Here is a 20,126-nt window from a genome sequence, read left to right on the forward strand (position 1 = left end):
GTGCATCAGCTGCAGACATCACGACTTGGAAACATGAAAAACCAAACACTGCTGTTTGTGAGGACTTGGAAGTGGTCACATGTCTTAAGGCACTTACCCAACAGATCAGATCTTGCCCTCGTGGTGTTCACTAAAAATATGTCAGCCACGCACTAGAGGCCCCATAAACCCTTTCAGCAATGAAACTGCAATTTTCTTTTAACCGTACTCCCTTGCAGAGAACAACCGCTAGACGAGACAATTGTAGGTGGCTAGCAATCGGGGATGAAGTCATAGATCTACCTTTCCTTTTTTGGGGTGAGAGAGATGGCCAATGGCCACCCGAAGACTTTTTCAGTAAGGCCCATCCCCTGTAGTTTTTGCCCTTATCACAACTACCTATAATGTATGTCAATTTAAAATCCAGTAGTAAAACATTTTACAAATGATAGGGTTATTCTACATCTATTTTGTATATATATTTCCACGGTTGTCTCCTTTTCTAAATTACATCGCTTACTGGACAAAAAAAAGTGAGAGCCTACAATGACAAATGTCAGTACTTTTTAACAGAAACTCTGACAAATGGAAAACTGCTTCCATCTATAATTGCAATCCTTATTTATCAGACAATGCATAGCAAATGAATCATGTTAGTTTATGCCATTCCCACCCTGCTTACATTCTAATAACTAATTAAATGAAGTTTATTTGAGCACTAATAGTTCTGGGTAGAATATGGTACAACGGTAATTATTTGTAAATTAGACGCAAAGCAACATTGAAGCCTTTCGAATAACAATGAATGTATGCGGGAACACAAGTTGCAGGGCAATCATTTTTCGTCAAATTGCATCAAGAAAGGTTAGTGCCTTACAACCTGAAGAAACATCATGCACTTAGTAAGACTGTTTACAAGGGAAATAGCATACCACTGAGAATACCATGGTGCACTGATCATCTTTTCCTAATTGTGAGAAAGAGATTCAAAATGAAGCTTATTCTGGCTATTTTGAATACACTTTGCCATGAGAACGGCATGAGGTTAAAGCAATCTCAAAAGGTTTCTAGAAACAGCATACCTGATTTAATGTTTAATTGCATCCACATAAGCACCGGCCTCTTACTCTCTGATCATAAGCTCCAGCATAGTGACCTTTAAGCGGTGGGACACACAACTCACATTTCCATATTACCCACACATCAAAGAACTACACCAGAGGTCAGTGATTTGCAAATGTACTTTCTTATAGGAAATGTCACGCCTCGTGATAAATTATCTCCTTGAACCATGCCTGAATGGTGGCATTCTGTTCTGTTCAATCAAGCGACATTTAGAAATCTGAAAAAGAAAACACATTTTAAAGGTTCTTTAGTTTATAGGTCAGTTATTGCTCCAATTATCAGACAAACACGTGCAAAATAATGTGTAAGGGCATGTAGGAAACAACAAATATTTTCCGAACACAGCGTATGCACATAAGCTGCTTGTCGACAAGACTGTTGGCTAGTCTAACCATTGATTAAACCGACCGTACAAGGCATAATTACCATACAATAAATGGTAAACAAAAAGGTATGTATAGGGTTAGGTCCTACCAAGTGTTTGGATTTAGTTTACAGAAGCAGTTAAAAGGCATAAGCAATGGGACTGGGTAAAACTTTAATCTACCCTGGCAAACTCTGAATCTTTGCCCTTCAAAAATGTCAGTAAAGGTTTCTGACTTCACGGGTCTTATTTCGAGGCAATGTTTACAGCTATTGGCTAACAACAGGTGATGATTTCCTGCAGGCATCTTTCTCGCTCTTCCTGGGCAAGGCGTACTACTGCAGATTGCCTTTCGGGGTACAGGTGAACACTGTGTGGATAACATTGATTGCTGGGAGGGAGCAATTGGACTACAAACGCCGATGGCTTCCTTCAGTCAAATGTGGTAGAGGATAAATAGAAGGTGCCTGGCAGCATTTCGCGGGTAAAGTTCTGCTACTTATAGAGCTGTACTTCCGGCAATACCGAATGGTAGCACATGGCTACTGAGTGGCAGGAAGCCGTACACTGTTGCTTTTAGCTAGGCTGAGGCATCCTTTTCCGGCACAGCCACAGCCGGTGAAGCTTTTTAAAAAGACAACGTGAAGTGTTCTTCACAATTTCAATACCCCTGCTGATGTCTGTCCAAGCAACCATAATACACAAATGTTAAAAAAAATTGCTTTTTGTCCTGTCACCCCATCTACCCAAACACAGATAATCCATGCCTGCCTTCTTATACCTTCCTATGTCTGTACGCATTCTCTCCCATTACACTTCATCTCCTTACAAGCAAATCCATACCTGATGTCGAGCCAGCCTCCCCACCATCCACTCCCCTCCCCACATCCGCTCCCCTCGCACTTGCTATTCACTACAAATGACTTGGTTACTTACCGGTAATCTTCATTACTTCGAGTCATAGTCTTCCTTGTCACAGTCACCCAGGAGCACCCCGTCTTCCAGGCACAGCTTTCACCCTTAGAAAAGTCCCCATCCAATATGGAGGTCTGACAGGAAGTAACTGTCACCTGACCTATAAGGGTAGGGCAAACACAGGAAATTTCCTGAAATACACAAGCAGAGAAAAAACCCAAAGAAGCAACATTTTGTTCGTCCGCCAACAACAGAGGACGACCGGGAGGGAACATGACTGTGATGAGGAAGACTGTGCCTCAGAGTAATGAAGATTACCGGTAAGTAACCGAGTAATTACCTTCCTCCTACGTCTTCCTCGTCACAGTCACCCAGGAGCATATACCCAAGCACCAGACAAGCAAAAAGAAACAGATGCCAAGCAATATTTATTGCAGACAAATAAACACAATCAGTGAACAGCCGCAAGGACAGCGGAACCCAAATCCCCAGTATGTGGGGATTTTGGTCCTGGATTTTGGTGGGGATTTTGGTATGTGGATTTTGGTCCTCCCCACATACTTTGTATGTGGGGAGGACCAAGCCCCCGCAGCACAAAGATCCTTCAAGGAAGCCCCCTTAAAAGAAGCCCAGGAGGAAAACATACCCCGGGTAGAACAACCCTGAATGACCGGGGAAAGCGAGACCCCGAATGTAGGTAGGCCAAGGAGACATTGGACTGATCCCAACGTGAAAGAGTAGCCATGTTAGCCCGATGACCCTGGTGTGCAACCCCAAAGGTGACAAACAAAAATCCACCTTGAGAAGGGAGGCTGTACGCTCAAGGTAGATCACAAGAGCTCTACTCAAATCTAGGGAATGGAGATGGATCTCCTGGTCCATAGAGGGGACTGGAACAAAGGCCGGAAGGAAAATATCCTGGGGCAAATGAAAAGCAGAGGATACCTTGGGAAGAAATGCCGGGTCAGGATGAAGGACTACTTTGTCAGGGAAGAAACGCAAGAAGGGAGGACCACCAGAAAACAAACCTTCAGGGTGAGAAACTCCAGAGACACAGAAGGCAGAAGCTCAAGGACCAAAGGAAGATCCCAGGGGGGGACAGAAGAAGCAACGACAGGCTGTGGAAGAAAGAAACTGCGCAGAAGGCGAGAAGCAAAGGACTCTAAGGAGACGATACATCCCGGAGGAACTCAAGGACAGAACCACCCTCACAGGAAGCAAGGAGAAACCCCCATGAAGAAAACCAAGCAGAGAAATTCCGCCAGTGACGCTCGTAGACCTTAAGGCTACTTCCCTTAAGAGAATTATGAATAGACAGGGCCACAGCAGAGGAACAACCCAAAGACACTAGCCTTCGCCTTTCAATTTTCAAACCACCAATGCCATCTGGCTGAGAGCCTGGAAAGACAGGTGAGGAAAGCGGAGTGGAGAAGGAGACAGCGGGTACTTCCACGTAGGAACAACCATCAAGTGAAGAAGGAGGGGATGCGAGGACTGGCGAGACCGAAAGGGGACCACCACCAGCATCACCACCCGTTCCGAACTGAACTTCGCAAAAGCCCTGCTGAGAAGGGGAAAGGGAGGAAAAGCGTAGAGAAGACCCGGGGGCCCTAGGGAAATTCAGGGCTTGCACACCCATGCCTCCCCGCAAGGAAGAAGGGAGCAAAGCCTAGACATAAGAGCATCCTGAGGGTACACAAAGAGATCCAACCAGGGCCTCCCAAACCCCCCCAACAGCTCTTAAAAGACCAGAGGAGACAGGGACAGAGAAACCGAAGAAGGAAGAAGGTGACTCAAATGATCTGCACGCCCATTCTCCCTCCCGGGCAGAAAGATAGCCGCCAGACCCAGCAGATTGGCCTCCGCCCATGACGCAATCTGAACTGCCAGGAGAGCCAACAGAGGAGAGCAAGTGCCCCTCAAATGATTCAAGTAGGCACGGGCCACCAGATTGTCCATCCGGACCTGAACCAGCATGTCCCTCAGGTGAGGGGAAAAACACAGGAGAGCCTTGAACACAGCAGCCAGCTCATTCCAATTGGAGGACATCCAGCTCTCCATGGGGACCAAGGACCCTGAGCAGAAAGAGCCCTGAGGGTGGCACCCCAACCCCAAGGGCTGGCATTGGTAGCCAGGGTACAGGGAAGGGGAGGGTCCAGGGGCACCCCCGCGCCTGGTTGTCTGGAACCAGCCACCACTGCAGTAGGAGAGAAATGGCAGGAGTCTCTGGAACTGAGACATCGTCGTCCTGGGACACCATATCCCAGTGAGCCAGAAGGTGATACACCTGATTGTTGAGATGTCTGTGAGCCCAAGAAACCAGAAAGAGAGAAGTAGACATGTCCCCCTGAACCCGCAACCAGTCCCGTGTGAAGGCCGATGAGGCCAGACGAGACCGGAGTCGTAGCTGGCGAGCCAGCGGCAGGAACACCATCCCCACCCAGGTATTGAAGAGAGCGTCAATGAACTGGTGTTCCTGAGACGGGATGAGGTGGGACTTGCTGTGATTTACAAGGAACTCATGGGGCTCCAGGAAAAGCTGCAACAAAGCCACATCCTCCAGGGCCTTAAGGAAAGACGAGGAAGAAATTAACCAGTCGTCAGGGTAGGGAAACAAAAACACCCCTTGAGAATGCAACAGACCCACCAGGGGAGCCAGGACCTTGGTAAGCACCTGAGAGGCAGAGGCAACCCCAAAGGGGAAGACACAAAACTGGAAGTGCTGACCTAGGTCAAAGAACCGCAAATACCGTTGGAAGAGAGGATGCACAGGAATATGGAAATAAGTAACTGAAAATTCCATGGATGACATAAAGACCCCAGAGGAAACCAGAGGCAGGATCCGCTGCAAACTCACTATCTTGAACCTTCAGTAAGGCACATAGGTTTTCATGGTTTTGCGATTCAGGATTGAGCGGAAATCACCTGACGGCTTCCCCACCAGGAACATCAGCGAGTAGCAACCCTGACCCAAATCAACCCCGGGAACAGGAACAATGGCACCCTTCTGGTGAAGATCCAGGATCCCCCTCTGCAACCCCACCAGCCTCAGAGGCTTCGGAGGAGTGGTAGCTGGAACAAAAAATCTGGGGGATGAGAAGAGACCACCAGACAAAGAACCCAGGAATCGGTGATGTTGTGAGCCCAAGTGGAGGAAAACTGGCCAAGCCGGCAGCCCAACCTGAGATAGTCAGGACTTTGGACAGGCATCGGTAAGGGCAGCACTTGCCGCCTGTTACTTGGTTTTGCAGAGAAGGGGGTGCCACGGCCACGACCCCTCCCCCAAAAGGGCTGGTAGGAGCCCTGACCAGTCAACAGGGGGTCCCCAAAGGCATGCCTATAACCAAACCCTGACCCATCTAAGTCAGCCGCAGAGGCGTTAGGAGATTACAATCCTCTATGGACTTCTTCAGGAGATCTTCAAGCCAAGATCCAATCAACTTAGCACCATCAAAGGGCAAGCAAGAAAGAAGGGATTTCTCAGAGGCCTCTGCCTTCTAGGACCTCATCCAGATGTTACTTCGAGTGGAGATAATGGAACCAGAAATTGCAGTAGCAGCAGCAGACAGAGAGTCAAAAGTAATGTCCAACAAAAAGCGAACCTGCAGTTCCATAATGGAAAAATGAGAATTAATGTCCTACCCCTGCTAGAGGGCCTCAGACAACACCTGGAAATCATGTAGAAGAGACTGGACCACATACGAGGCATAAGCCCCCGCTCTGATGGAAAAGTTAGCAGCAGAGTAAGCTCATTTAACAGTACTGTCCACTCGTTTATCCACAAGAGAGGGGTCCTCAAAAATAATGGAACCACTGGAGGCCAGACCCACCATGAGAGAATCCACTTTCACCTGAGGGGGAAACTCAGTCTGAAAGCCCTGAAGAGGGTACTTCTTAGCAAGGAATCGCGGGAACCCAGCGTTCTCAACATCAGCCCTTTCCCTGGACAGGAGGTCCTGAATGGCCTTATGAATGGGAAGGGCCTCAGGCTCCTTCCGATGGTACTGGGAGAAGGAATCCTCCACCTCCTCCAGAGCAACAACAGCTGGAAAGGCCAAATTGTCCTTAAAGTGCGTCAAGACCTCCCTCAATTCGGCACCCGTAACAAAGCCCCCACATTGCTCCTCATCAGAACCGTCAGGGTCAGGCTTAGAAAAACCTCCATCCAGAGCCCCAAAGGCAGAATCCACCGCCTTATTAATCATAGCCGGCAGGACGTCAAGATCCATTCCCCCAGGCTGCAGGGAGGAAGCAGGATCAGAGTCAGACCCAAAAGACTGGCGAAGAAACTTCTCTGAGTATTTACCCTCCATGCTGGAAAGCACAACTACAGCGAGGAGGAGGAAAGCTTAAAAAGGGGGTGAGATACACAGCTGCCAAGCAACCGGCCCCAACCTCTAACGCAGCACGCTGACGAAGGCCCTGAGAGACCAGGAACCGCCACACGTAGCCTTGGCACAGTCACTCATCCGGAATCATGATGGAGACCAAGGGGTAAGCCGGGCACCCTGCTTGGGAGGCAGGGATACCCAACCATCTGGCCGCCAAGTGCAGGATGCGGAAATGCCTCACCCATATAGGTCAGGTGACAGGTACTTCCTGTCAGACCACCAAATTGGGTGGGGACTTTTTTATTTATGGGTGAATGCTGTGCCTGGAACACGGGGTGCTTCTGGGTGACTGTGACGAGGAAGACAGAGGAGGAGGGTAATAGGCCCTACCTAGTATTTTGCCTCTCTCTCCATTCTAATACAAACAAAATCCCTGTCTGGTGTCATACCATATTCCAACACAACTCTGCAGATTCACTCCTCACCTCCGACGCAAAGCAACTCTCACCGCTGTAACACTGACCGTGAAGAGTCAGTGCCACCTTGATAGTGGGCCTAGGACAGTCAGTCATCATGTTTTCCGTGTCAGCGCAGGCCGGCGGACTTAGAATATAGCTCTTTGAGTTGGAGTTAGAGGAAGCACACCACTGCCCATGTTTTCCACATCCTTCAGATCTGTGAAGACGGAGGATAAGGGCACGGGAACTCCAGCCACAGTTCTGCTGCTTCACTCAGGTCTCTCTCTGCTGACCTGGTGAGATGGGGTCAGAGGTGACGAGAACACTTCCTTTTATAACGTAGCAGCAATGGGACTGTTTATACATCATAGTAGTGACTACATTGATGTAGATTCTGGTATTTTCATGCTGTTGGTTGCCTATGACAATCATGCATAGCATAATGGATTATACATGGAAATATAACGTGTTTCAGAACGTGGATTTCTGCATTCCAGACTACTGTTTATCATCACATTTAAAACGTTCTCTAGAAAATCTTTCAGTCCATTCGAATGCATCTGTAACTTGTTGATTCTACGCTGAATAATGGGCCCTATTCACTTAAGGGATATTTGAGTATATGCAGTAAAGTCGTTTTATGAGGCTCCATCCCCGTATTTAGGGGTTTAGTCTTGTGAGTCTACACCTAGGTGTAAATATACAGATGAAAATGATGGACAGCACCAAGTGGCTATTTACACCTAGGAGATGGAATGTGTAGATCAACACATGGAAAGAGTTTTCCATTGATAGCTAGCTGCTTAACTCTCTTCTAGCTTGGCGCAAAAGGAGTCAAACTTAATTTAAAGGCAAAAGTATTGATGCAACGCCTCAAACAGTAATTAAGTGAAAACACAACACATGAAAAGTCCACCACCAGTTTAGAAAAATAGAATAAAATGTAACAAAATATTGTACACTAAAACAAGAAAAATCCAAGCTGTAGAACCAGAGTATACAATGTTAAAGATTTAAGTGATAATAGTGCCTCCGGTTGTACTGGACTGAGACAAAGTCACAAGGTCAGGCTGACCGCAATGGAGCACAGGTGGATTTAAGGACCAGGTTAGGCTCACTAAACAAAGTTCCTTAAAGCCTAGTTGAGGAACTTTGCGAGGACCCGCATAAAGGATGAGTCAGGCAGAGTCATTTCTGAGAAACTGCGGTCTGCAATGTGAGGTCCTACATTGGAGATGTATCACGCAGTGGTGGTTCCAATGAAGCCATCAACAGGGCTTGCAATGCGAGGAGCTGCATAGTTATTGAGGATGCTGCCAACCAAGGCTTACAATACAAAGTCCTGCATCAGGGATGCATCATGCAGTGGTGGTTACGATGAGGAGCTGCATGGAGCTGCAGCACAGTGCATGTGTTCTGCCCAAGAGACCACTGCTAGTTTGGCAGAGTTCCTTCAGGTCTACTTCCAAGTGTCCAGGATGGTACCACTTGGGGGGGAAAGACTCACAGTACAGAGAGTGCAGGTGTTGGGAACAAAGTATTTGGAGCCTCTCCTATCCCTGAGGCTCTGGTCAGGAGGTCAGCCAGCTAGCCCTTAGAGTCAATCTTGTGGTCCTGGGTTCAAGATGCAGGTCCAGTCCTTTGCACTCAGGCAGCAGGGAAGTAGGTATCACTGCATCAGAGTAGCAGCGTAGCAGAGTAGCAGTCATTCATGCAGGTGAGCAACACAGCAGTCCTTCTGAGTCTTCCACAGGTTCAGGGATGTACTGAAGAGCTAGGTCTGAGGGTCAAATATTTATACTTGGTGACAGCTTTCAAGTAGGAGAAGATTCTGGAGGCTTCCATCTCCAGAGGTATTTGGAATTTTTGGCTTCCCTGCCCTGGCCCCAGTATATCTGGGGGCATAAAAACTAGTGTGAAACCCTTTGTTAGTGTGATGAGACAGAACTTTTGCGATGTGTAAGTGTGGTAAGTGGCAGTTCTTCACTCCTATCAAGTCAGTGATGGCCCATTCTGCCAACACCTATTTCCCCTTTGTCTCACTGCCTGGGAGCAATAAACGAAAGCCAACTGCCAGTTACACCTAGTCATTTGACCCAGGATACAAGCTGCAGGCATCAAATGGTAACTTTCTTAAAGTGGTGTTTTCAGAAGTGTGACAAAAAAGTAATTTTACCATTAAAGTGGGTTTTAAATTACAATTCTACATATGGGTGACTTATATGTATTACAAAGGAAGATTTAGGCCTGGCAAAAGGTTTATTTTGCCAGGTCAAATTGGCAAGTAAATGGCATGCCTGAGATAAGTTTAAAAGGCCACTTAAGTGGGTGGCACAACCGGCGCTTCAGGCCCACTAGTATCATTTAGATTTCGGGCCTTAGGCACATGCAGTACCACTTTATTCGAAACTCACCACTTCACAAGTAAGTTAAATGAGCCAATTTAGTTTAGGCCAATTTTACCATGCTTAAAGGAGAGAGCACACAGTACTAGTTAGCAGTGGTAAAGCATGAAGAGCTCTAAAGTCAACAAAAATGAATTCAGGAAAAACAGGAAAAGTACGTCATACGTTTTGGGTTCGACTCTGACAAAAGGGCCAAGTTCAATACTTTAGTAAATCTCTCCATTGTACTCATGTATATGGAATACAACATTTTCTTAATAGTCTTCTTTCAAAAAATACAGTCGTTATTCTCTCAAACCATTCCACTGACATTTACAACATTATTAAAATAAGACATAGAATAATGAAGAACTTTGAGGAAAAGGCTATATGCAGCCAATCTTGGTTCGGAACTAGCTAGTTCCCTTTGGAATCCCAGAATCCCTTGTCAGCCACATGGTCCAATCATACACAAATGGTTCTGTTCAAGTCTCCAAAATAAAACCTGTATGTTGAGGTGAGGGAAATATTTTATAGCTGTCTGCAAAAGATCTTAACTGCAACAAATTCACACAAACAAACACTGTCATGACGATGGCTACACATTTCCCAGGTTCACACCACAAGATTCTCAGCCAATGTCACTCAAATTTGCAATAACTTACCAGGAGAAGTACAGCTGTCATCATACTTGATATTACTTATCTGCTTGCTGAAAGATGACCTGTTGGAACAAACACTTTTTTAATATTGGTTTGGGACTATTCAGGATCCACTGGCTAGTGAGTCCTACAAAAGTGAGATGCATTCTGAACTTGTTGATGAATGTAGGAGGATTGGGCCTGCTTTCTGTGGCCTTTGTGGAGACTTGAATGACCAGGACGGCTTCTGTTTGTGTCCATGACTGAGAAGTGGACTACAAGGGTCAGTTGGCTGACCTCCTGTGTGGTTACAGGGACACAGCAAACTACAAGTGGCCTTTTCTCTGGGATGTCCAGATGATTAGTAGCAAGTGGACTTGGATTGATCCAAGGTGGTGCTCTCTACAGGAGTTAGTCAATTTCCCTTAATGCTGTCTCTTGGGGCATGGGAGCCTTAGCAGAGACCATTTGGCACTTAGAATTTTTTTTCCAATTTCCAATACCACTGGAGCTTCAGCAGGACCTCACAGCAAAGGTGTCCGAGGGTTTTAAGCTCCATAAAATTGCCCACGAGTAGAACTCTTGATCTTGCAAAGGTGTGCAAAGTATCTACCTGACAAGAGAGCTAATAGGAATTTGATTTCTTCCACACAGATTTTCCATCAAAACCAATGGCTTCAAGGCAATTTCGCCCAATGGCTTTCACATTTCAAGAGAACTATGTTGGATACACATTTCCAATTTTTCCCACTTGGAGGATTTCAATTTCGATTTCAGAGACAAAGTCACAAGGTAAAGTGTTTGTCAGGGGTGATCTGCATGGTGTTTCAGATATCCACTCCAAAGCGGTCCAAATTGAAAATGTTGATGTATGGTTGACTGACACCAACAACTATGCATAGACCACCCATCCAAGTTCCCTTGCTTAACAAGCACCTAGGATCACCTTTAACAGTTAAAATCATAGGGCTCCATGGACAATCTTGAATTACTCAATGCTTTACAATTCCATCTCTGTATAGTGAATGAGAGATCAATTATATGTACACTATTGCTTCATCCACTGATTGATTGTCGATGCACTATGAATAGAACCTATTCACTCACTGTAAAGGTTAATGTGATGACCTCTCAGTGAAGATGTTAAGTGGATTCAAAAAAGAGTTATAGAATACCTTTCAGAAATGAACAAAAACCCTTATTGTGTGGCAGCCTCCTCTCATCTGGCAAGAAGCCACAATTTTGGCTATCCTTAAGCCAGTTAATAGTCCCTAATTGTGAGGACGGATATCATATTTCCATATTTTATGTGGACATTACCTTTTTGTCAAATACTGTCATTCAGACTAAACAAGATGCTACTAACCACTAACCACTGCAAAAAGCAGACATTTAGCCCTAGCTCTTGTCTTTACAAGTTAATCCATGCCGTCACAGAGCAATTTTCATAGATATTTCATTCGATTCCCACATGCTGTGGTTACAAACGATAGTACAATATGGTTTACCAGTGGCAAAGGTAATCATTGATGGTCTCCATTTTGCAAAACTCAGAATAACGGAAAGTACAAAGCAGGTGTGCCTTGTACTTTGGTGTGTTTTTATATTTATACACAGAGATGTTAGCACAAACAACATTATTATCTTCATTTCAGACCCAGTTTCTTCACCTTCCGTTTAAAAGGATGTGGTGTGGAAATGTGAAAACTTTTCAAGATTCTCTTACAAATGAAGACAAAAAAGAAGCAATATCCTTGAGTATCCTACAGCTCTCGCCTCTGTTAAAAGCTCAGACCAGATAGAAACCTAGGCTTATGTTTTGTGTTAGATTCAGAGACAAAAGTGGAGTTGAAATATGTTATTGTTTTGAAAGATACCAGGGATTACTAACTGAAAGTGCCTGAGCTTATCTACCATTGTGAGAACAAATGTCATTGAGAGTGCAATATTACCAAAAGTAAATGTTGTTTGCCTGAATCCCCTTATGTGTGGGTAAGGGCATAATTCCAACTTTTTTTTGACATGAGCAGGGGTATGCAAGTTGCATAACCTCCTATCTATAGCAAGCCCAAAGTTGAAATATTAGAGTGGGTACTTACAACATCTGCTCAAACCCTGCTTAATAGTTGTCAGTTCAGTTATTCAGTTGTCAGTCTGAATGTGTAAGAAATAACTGAAAGAATTTAGCACTGACATTAATGGTTAACTTCAAACATGGTATCACAGTATGCACACTCTTGCAGCTTAACTTCGGGCAAGCACACTTGATGGCATAAGGTTTACTGATTATATCTGCCATCTACCAGAGAATTGCCAACATTAAAAAGGGCAATGTATAGTAAAGGTAAAGATGGTTGATCATATGATTTGTTCATAAGTTTCAAAGTTCCTTTCAACTGTGTGAAGTTATGAGGGTTTTGGAACTTTGCAAACCTTTGCCTTTAAGACTAAAGTACATCTAAATCAAAGTGAGCACATAATTGTCATTTTCAGAGACTCAAAGCAGTTACTGACAGAGAATAGATTATAATGTTATGGTATTTAATATTAATTATTAGACAACATATTGTATGCACTGAAAAATACTCTGAATCCAGTATAGGATGATTGGTGTATTTGATCAGTACAGTAGCACATTTCGTGATAAGGGAGATATACGAAGGAGGATGTGATGACAACACGTATGTTAATACTTTCTCAATTGATGTCTTTAGATGCTTTGATCCAATTTCCACTTTATGGATCTAACAAGTTCTCAGTCTTTAAATACTCGTAGAGAGACTGGCGCCAATGTTTTTCCTATCATTATAAAATGATAGTTATAAAATCACTAAAATGGTGTGCAACCAAGTCAGCAGCAAGGCAGAAGAGTATTGATTTTCTTTGGTGTATGGCGTGAGCCACCAGATAGTATCATAGATAATCTTCTACAACCCAATAGTGAGGACTGCTATGAGTGTATTTATAGATCACAGCCACTGGCCGTTGAAAATAGTATCCCAACCCTCCCCCACAGTTAGTGGTAACTTCATCATCAGTTGTGCAGCCCAATATTGTTTCTGTCAGAATGGGCTCAACCACTCAAATCGAAGCACTTTTATTTTGCGTTAAGGATCTAAACTTGCTCTGTTAATCAAAAAAAAAGTTTAAAAAGTCAATATTTTATTGCTTTTGGTTTTTATTGAAAAAAATACTGATGGGTGAAAGGAAAGTAATATCCCATGCAACGAAGTCTTAGTCAGCCTTTTTAGTTGACAAATGGAAAGGGGCGACCATTCGGTCCCCCCGAACGTATGGTGGAGTACCACGATCCCCCCGGGAAGCCATCTTGGGCGGGAGGCGTGCCTCGGCTGGTATGCCCGAAGCGGCGTAGCCGGGGCGTGACTTTTCCCGCCCTGGAGTGGGCTGGCCTAGACACTGACGCGGCCGGCCACGCCCGGGAGGCAGGCCGGGGCGGGTTTACGCCCGCCCTGAAGACGGATAAAAGGAGCAACAAGCCAGGAAAGCATCCTCTTGTTCCTGTGCTCTGAAGCTGCACCCCCTCGCTGCGCGTGAGCTCGAGACGGAACGAAGAGCCAATTTTGAGCGTTGTAATCTTTTTGTTTGTTTGCAGATACTCGGTTTGGAGAATGCCCAAGAAGGCGGGAAAGCGAATGACTACCGAACAGATGCTGCGTGTTCTTATGAAAGAGGTGACCGACCTAAAGAGGCGAATGGCGGATAAAGATGAGGAAGGGGGACCGAAACGCCCTTTGGCAGGAGCAGCTCCGGGAGGAAAAGGCAAGAGACCCAGAAGGGGAGCAGCGGGGGGAGACATCCCGGTTCCCTCTGCCCCACTCGAGAAACCAACTCCGTTGCCGGAAGAGGGGAATCCGATTCCCGTAGTGGTCACCCCCGTGTCCGGGGAGGATATGCCGCCCGAGCTGGCAGCACAAGTAGCAGCATGGTTGGGTAAAGGTAGCAAGGGCGCCACGGCTGACGACGCGCAGGTATTGATGAAGCAACTGCGTGAAACAAGGGAAGCGGCTGCGGCAGTAGTGAAGCCACCTGGGGCAGGTCCAGTCGCAGATACAGCTTCCGGTTCAGGTAAGCGACCATTGCCGATTGCAAGGGATGAGTCTGCACCCTCTCGAAGGGAAAAGTTGGGTCAGCATGTCCCTCTGGCTATTAAAGAGAAGATATGGGCAGATGAGTATATAAACATCTTCTCGTTGCTCACCGATCATTATGAGATGGAGCATGTTAAGAGCCAGAAGGAGCTCATGCATCCGAGTGTTTGGCGCGCAAAGATGGCCGCCTTTAAGGTAAACGAAAACATTGGCACTTGGGGCAGAGCATGGGGGATTTTTACATCCATCATGGGTGAACGTAGGCCCGAATTGCTGTCCGAATTGCCGATTTATCAGACACGGATCATGGGGTACTCTGTTTCACACGAAGGCAATCAATGGTTTTGTTACGATAATATTTTCAGAAAAGCGAAGGAACATGATAAAAACTTAACTTGGGATTGTTATGATTCTGTGTCTTGGTCCAAAATGGAAGATAATGGTATGTTGAAGTTGCCGTTGGTGGGGGGTAGCGTGGGTGAATCCTCCCGCCAATATGCTGGGACGCCCTTTCGATCAGGTACGAGTTACGACAACCACTCGAGGCCGAGCGGCAACACAGGTAAAAGGGGGATTTGTTGGAACTTTAACAGGGGTAAATGTACGAGGCCCCAAGGGTCTTGCAAATTTAGGCACGAATGTGGTGGGTGTGGGCAAGCATCTCATCCGGAGTCCATGTGCAGAGCCAAAACGGGTGATAACGGGGGCAGAGGAGGCGCCAAACAGGTCTGAGATAGTCCGAGGGGCGCCTTTACCTACTCCGATTGATACCATGGCAATGATTCCTTGGCTCAGCGAATACCCGGATCACGCTTCCGCTGGGGTGTTGCGGAACGGGTTTTCATATGGTTTCCGCATTCCTGTGGGGGAGTTTCAGGGTATAGCGAAATGTAAAAACCAAATTTCGGTATTGGAACATACGTCCGTGGTACAAGAAAAGATCGGGAAAGAGGTTACTCGAGGTCGAGTTGCCGGTCCATTTAATGTGCCACCAGTTGCTAACTTTGTTTGTTCACCTTTAGGGGTGGTCCCCAAGAAGGACCCGGGTGAGTTTAGGTTGATACATAATCTATCAGCCCCACGTGGTCGTTCCGTAAATGATGCGATAGACCCGGAAGTATGTTCGGTGCGGTACGCATCCTTCGATGAGGCCGTAGCCATATTGAATCGCCTGGGGCCGGGCGCGCTGATGGCAAAATCTGATATCGAGTCAGCGTTCCGGTTGCTCCCGGTACATCCAGATGACCAGCGTCTTCTTGGTTTCATGTTTCAGGGTCACTATTACATGGATCGGTGTATGCCGATGGGGTGCTCTATATCTTGTGCCTATTTTGAAAAGTTCAGTTGTTTTCTGCAATGGGTCTTCACAAAGAAGACGGGGTTTCGACATGTTATGCATTATCTCGATGACTTTTTGTTTATGGGGGCAGCCGGGGATCCGGCATGTGGACAGGCCTTGACTGAATTTCGTGTCTTGATGAAACAGTTTGGCGTGCCATTGGCACCAGGTAAGACAGTGGGTCCCTCGACTTGCCTCGAGTTTCTGGGGATCGAGCTCGACTCTGAGGAAGGTTGTTTTCGTTTACCAGCTGATAAAGTGTTAAAGTTCAGGGCATGCCTGCAAACGTGTATAAGTGAGTCTAAGGTTAAGCTACATCAATTACAACAATTGGTGGGACAGTTGAATTTTGCCCTAAGAGTAATACCGATGGCCCGCCCCTTCTCCCGTTCGATCGCTCAAGCCATGGTCGGCCTGAAGGAGGGTCATCATCGCACGAGGCTCTCGGCTGAGGTTCGCCAGGACATGCGCATTTGGTTGGCATTTCTGGCGGAGTTCAATGGTCGAATTGTCTGGAATAAACCAGCGGTGTCCTCCGAAGAGCTGGGGCTGTGGACAGATTCGGCTGGGAGCATTGGTTTTGGTGCCATATTCGGCACACAATGGTCGGCCCAAAAATGGCCGTTAGGGTGGCATGAGTGTGGGCTGACCAGTAACATTGCCTTTCTTGAACTTTTTCCCATTTTGGTGGCCCTGAAAACTTGGCCTGAGGGATTCAGAGATCACTCTGTGGTGTTTTGGTCCGATAACATGACCGTGGTTGAGTGTATCAATAGCCAGGCAGCACGATGCAAATGGATGCTGAGATTGCTCAAAGAAATTGTGTTATTGTGTTTACAATTAAACGTGTTATTTAGGGCGAGACATGTGCCGGGGGTGATGAATCAGGCGGCTGATGCACTTTCTCGTTTTCGTATGCAGGCCTTCTGGGGTTTTCTGCCCACAGCGGACCCGGTGGCGGCACCCTTTCCCGAAGCTCTCTGGTCTCTCGGTGCCCCGAACTACAGAACCTCGTGGGAGAGAGTTTAGCACCCCGGACAAGGAAGGCATATGAAGGGGCGTTCCGAGCCTATTGGGCCTTTTTGGGGACTGCTAGGGGAGAGCTTTGGGGACAGGAAGAGCTAGTAGTAACATATCTGCTGTCTTTACATCAGGCAGGCAAATCAGTGGCTACGGCCCAGAGGCATCGAGCCGCCATTTCCTTCATGGCAAGGGCTCATGGGATCCAGGACCCGACTGCGTCTTTTGTTGTGCAGAAAGCGCTACGTGGGTGGCAACGCCTTGAGGGTCGCAGAGTAGATGAAAGGCGCCCGATAGGTCTGGAGAGGTTGGCCCTGTTATTATCCATACTCCCTGCAACGTGTTCATCCCGATATGAAACAGTGTTATTCCGAGCCGCTTTTACGCTGGCATTCCATGGGGCTATGCGGGTAAGCGAACTAGTGGCAAGGAACAAGCAGGATGTGATGGGGGGACTGTGCCGAGAGCACGTTCAGGTCAGAGGGGGGACAATGACTGTCTCGTTCGTCAGGTCCAAGTCCGATCAGGGTGCGATGGGTGACTGCATAATTATACAAGGGATTCCCGGGTCCTCCATGTGCCCGGTGAGTTGTGTGTAGGAGTATTTAGCACAAAGGGTGGCATCATGGGGGGGGACTTTGTTGAGACACGCTGACGCCACCCCACTGACGAGGTTTCAGTTTCAGCGGGTGCTTGCGATGTCGATTGCCGCTGCGGGCTTGAACCCGGGCGAGTTTGGGACCCATTCCTTTCGGATAGGGGCTGCTACAGAGGCTACAGCCAGGGGTCTGAATGTCGAACAAGTTAAACGTGTGGGGCGCTGGTCCTCCAACTGTTATAAAAGGTATGTGCGGTTGCACATGTTGTGAAGCTGTAATGATGTACTCACGCTTCTTGTGTTTGTTTGGTTTCAGTTGCGCAAGCCTACGAGGCGGGGCGGACTATGCAGTCGACCCAACACCGGGCCAGCGGTCAGACATCACCGGCTGTGAAAGAGGAGGTGTGGGTCGTGGGCCACTCATACGTGAGGCGTGCTGCGGACGTATTCAAAGCAGGTGATATGATTCACGTGGCTGGGGAATACGGGTACAGGGTGTCCTTCTACGGAAGGGGCGGACTCTGTATTGACCAGTTTCGATCATTTTTTGAGGGTTTGCTAGGGCGGACGAGGTCACCGCCGTCTATTGTTATAGTACATCTTGGGGGCAATGATTTGGTCACCACTGGTAGACGACTTCTTCTTGAGGCGATGCTTTCCACTGTAAGTTGGCTAGCGAGGAGAGTTCCAGGGTGCACGATTGCATGGTCTCATATGATCCCACGAAAAGTTTGGCGGGGGGCTATTTCTGTTTCTGCTCTGAATCATTCAGTGAGGAAAATCAATAACAAAGTGAGTAGATTGTTCCGTTCCAATACATTGCATTCGATTTCGCATGGTTGTATTACTAGTGACAGTATGTATTTGGGGGATGGTGTTCACTTGTCCCGGGTGGGGAACGAGTTACTCATAGGAGACTTGATGGCTTGGCTGAAGACTTTAAGACATGACCTTTAGGTAGGAGTTTTGTGGGGGGTCCGGATAGCCGGTCAACTATCCGGCCTGTGGCGGTAAGGTCATGATCGGTGAGCACTAATTGGAAGATCCCTATGAGTGGGCGTCACCCATTACGGATGGGAGCGCTCGAGGGAGGTGGCCATTGGCCCCTCAACGGGGAGGCGGTCCCTTCTAAGGATGGGCCGCCGCAAGGAAAGGAAAGGCGGTCAAGGCCCCTTCCTGGGTAGGAGGGGCTACAGCCCTCTCCTGGGGAATTTCCCGGGGCCAGGACATCTGCGACGGCAGATGTGGTAAGTTGTGTGGGGTTTGGGGAGGGGTCTACGCTACCTTCTAGATACCTCACACGAGTCCTCGGACGACCTTTAAGTGGCGTCGAGTTTAGTGGGGCCCCCGTCAAGTCAAGGGAAATTGGTAGTTGCACTTGAGGTACACCTCTGTGCGGTCGCCCCTCACAAGTGAGGGGGATATTTCTGGTTTAGGGATCTTGACACCGGTTACGACCTTGCCGTTGGCCCTTAAACGTTAGGATGTACAATTTCAAATTGCAAGTTAATATTTTGTAGGATGTTAGTTCGGCTACGAGAACCTTTGTATTAGAGAGTATGTTAAGGTTAGCCAAACATCGCAATGTGGTAATGAAATTGTACATAATATGAAACTGTTATTTTAATGTTTTAATTTTGTTTCATATTTTAATAAATACGGCCGGGAGGGTCACTCCCTCCCGTCTTCCAAAAGTTCAGAACTGATTCCGGTTTCCCATCCTTGGGGATTGTGTTGAGAGGGGGTGGCGGGTATCTCAGCCATATGGAAAGGGGCGACCATTCGGTCCCCCCGAACGTATGGTGGAGTACCACGATCCCCCCGGGAAGCCATCTTGGGCGGGAGGCGTGCCTCGGCTGGTATGCCCGAAGCGGCGTAGCCGGGGCGTGACTTTTCCCGCCCTGGAGTGGGCTGGCCTAGACACTGACGCGGCCGGCCACGCCCGGGAGGCAGGCCGGGGCGGGTTTACGCCCGCCCTGAAGACGGATAAAAGGAGCAACAAGCCAGGAAAGCATCCTCTTGTTCCTGTGCTCTGAAGCTGCACCCCCTCGCTGCACGTGAGCTCGAGACGGAGCGAAGAGCCAATTTTGACCCACCCACCAGCCCCTGAGGACAGCAAGTGGTTTTTGAATAAAGTTTTGATGTGGTAACTCTAATTTTTGTTTGTAGATTGGGATTATTGTCATGATAATTTTGAAGATGCAATAAAGAATGGTCGTTTTGTGGTATGTTTTGTGAATAAAGTAATCCTGCTTTAGTGTTGATCAGTAAGCATGCTTTAATAAAGTGATCGTTGTTACTGTTCTTCTTTTTCTTTTTTAGGTAATTTAGTCATTTAGTTTAGAATTGTCGTATTTATTTTGGTCGGGCAGTAAGGTCATGATCGGTGAGCACTAATTGGAAGATCCCTATGAGTGGGCGTCACCCATTACGGATGGGAGCGCTCGAGGGAGGTGGCCATTGGCCCCTCAACGGGGAGGCGGTCCCTTCTAAGGATGGGCCGCCGCAAGGAAAGGAAAGGCGGTCAAGGCCCCTTCCTGGGTAGGAGGGGCTACAGCCCTCTCCTGGGGAATTTCCCGGGGCCAGGACATCTGCGACGGCAGATGTGGTAAGTTGTGTGGGGTTTGGGGAGGGGTCTACGCTACCTTCTAGATACCTCACACGAGTCCTCGGACGACCTTTAAGTGGCGTCGAGTTTAGTGGGGCCCCCGTCAAGTCAAGGGAAATTGGTAGTTGCACTTGAGGTACACCTCTGTGCGGTCGCCCCTCACAAGTGAGGGGGATATTTCTGGTTTAGGGATCTTGACACCGGTTACGACCTTGCCGTTGGCCCTTAAACGTTAGGATGTACAATTTCAAATTG

At 47.4% G+C, this 20,126-nt stretch overlaps 1 long non-coding RNA gene across 1 annotated transcript in view; it reads right to left on the reverse strand.

The window, feature by feature from the left end:
- Positions 1 to 964: 964 nt before the first annotated feature.
- Positions 965 to 20,126, reverse strand: part of LOC147725315 (uncharacterized) — an 83,117-nt gene continuing 63,955 nt past the window's right edge. Inside the window, exons 2-3 of the long non-coding RNA XR_015309814.1 lie at positions 10,222 to 10,280; positions 965 to 1,321 (exon numbers count right to left, since the gene is read on the reverse strand). This is a non-coding gene — a long non-coding RNA (uncharacterized LOC147725315). The remainder of the gene's footprint in view (positions 1,322 to 10,221; positions 10,281 to 20,126) is intronic.

This window comes from Lissotriton vulgaris, chromosome 3_2 (assembly GCF_964263255.1).
Source record: "Lissotriton vulgaris chromosome 3_2, aLisVul1.2, whole genome shotgun sequence".
Classification (NCBI taxonomy): domain Eukaryota; kingdom Metazoa; phylum Chordata; class Amphibia; order Caudata; family Salamandridae; genus Lissotriton; species Lissotriton vulgaris.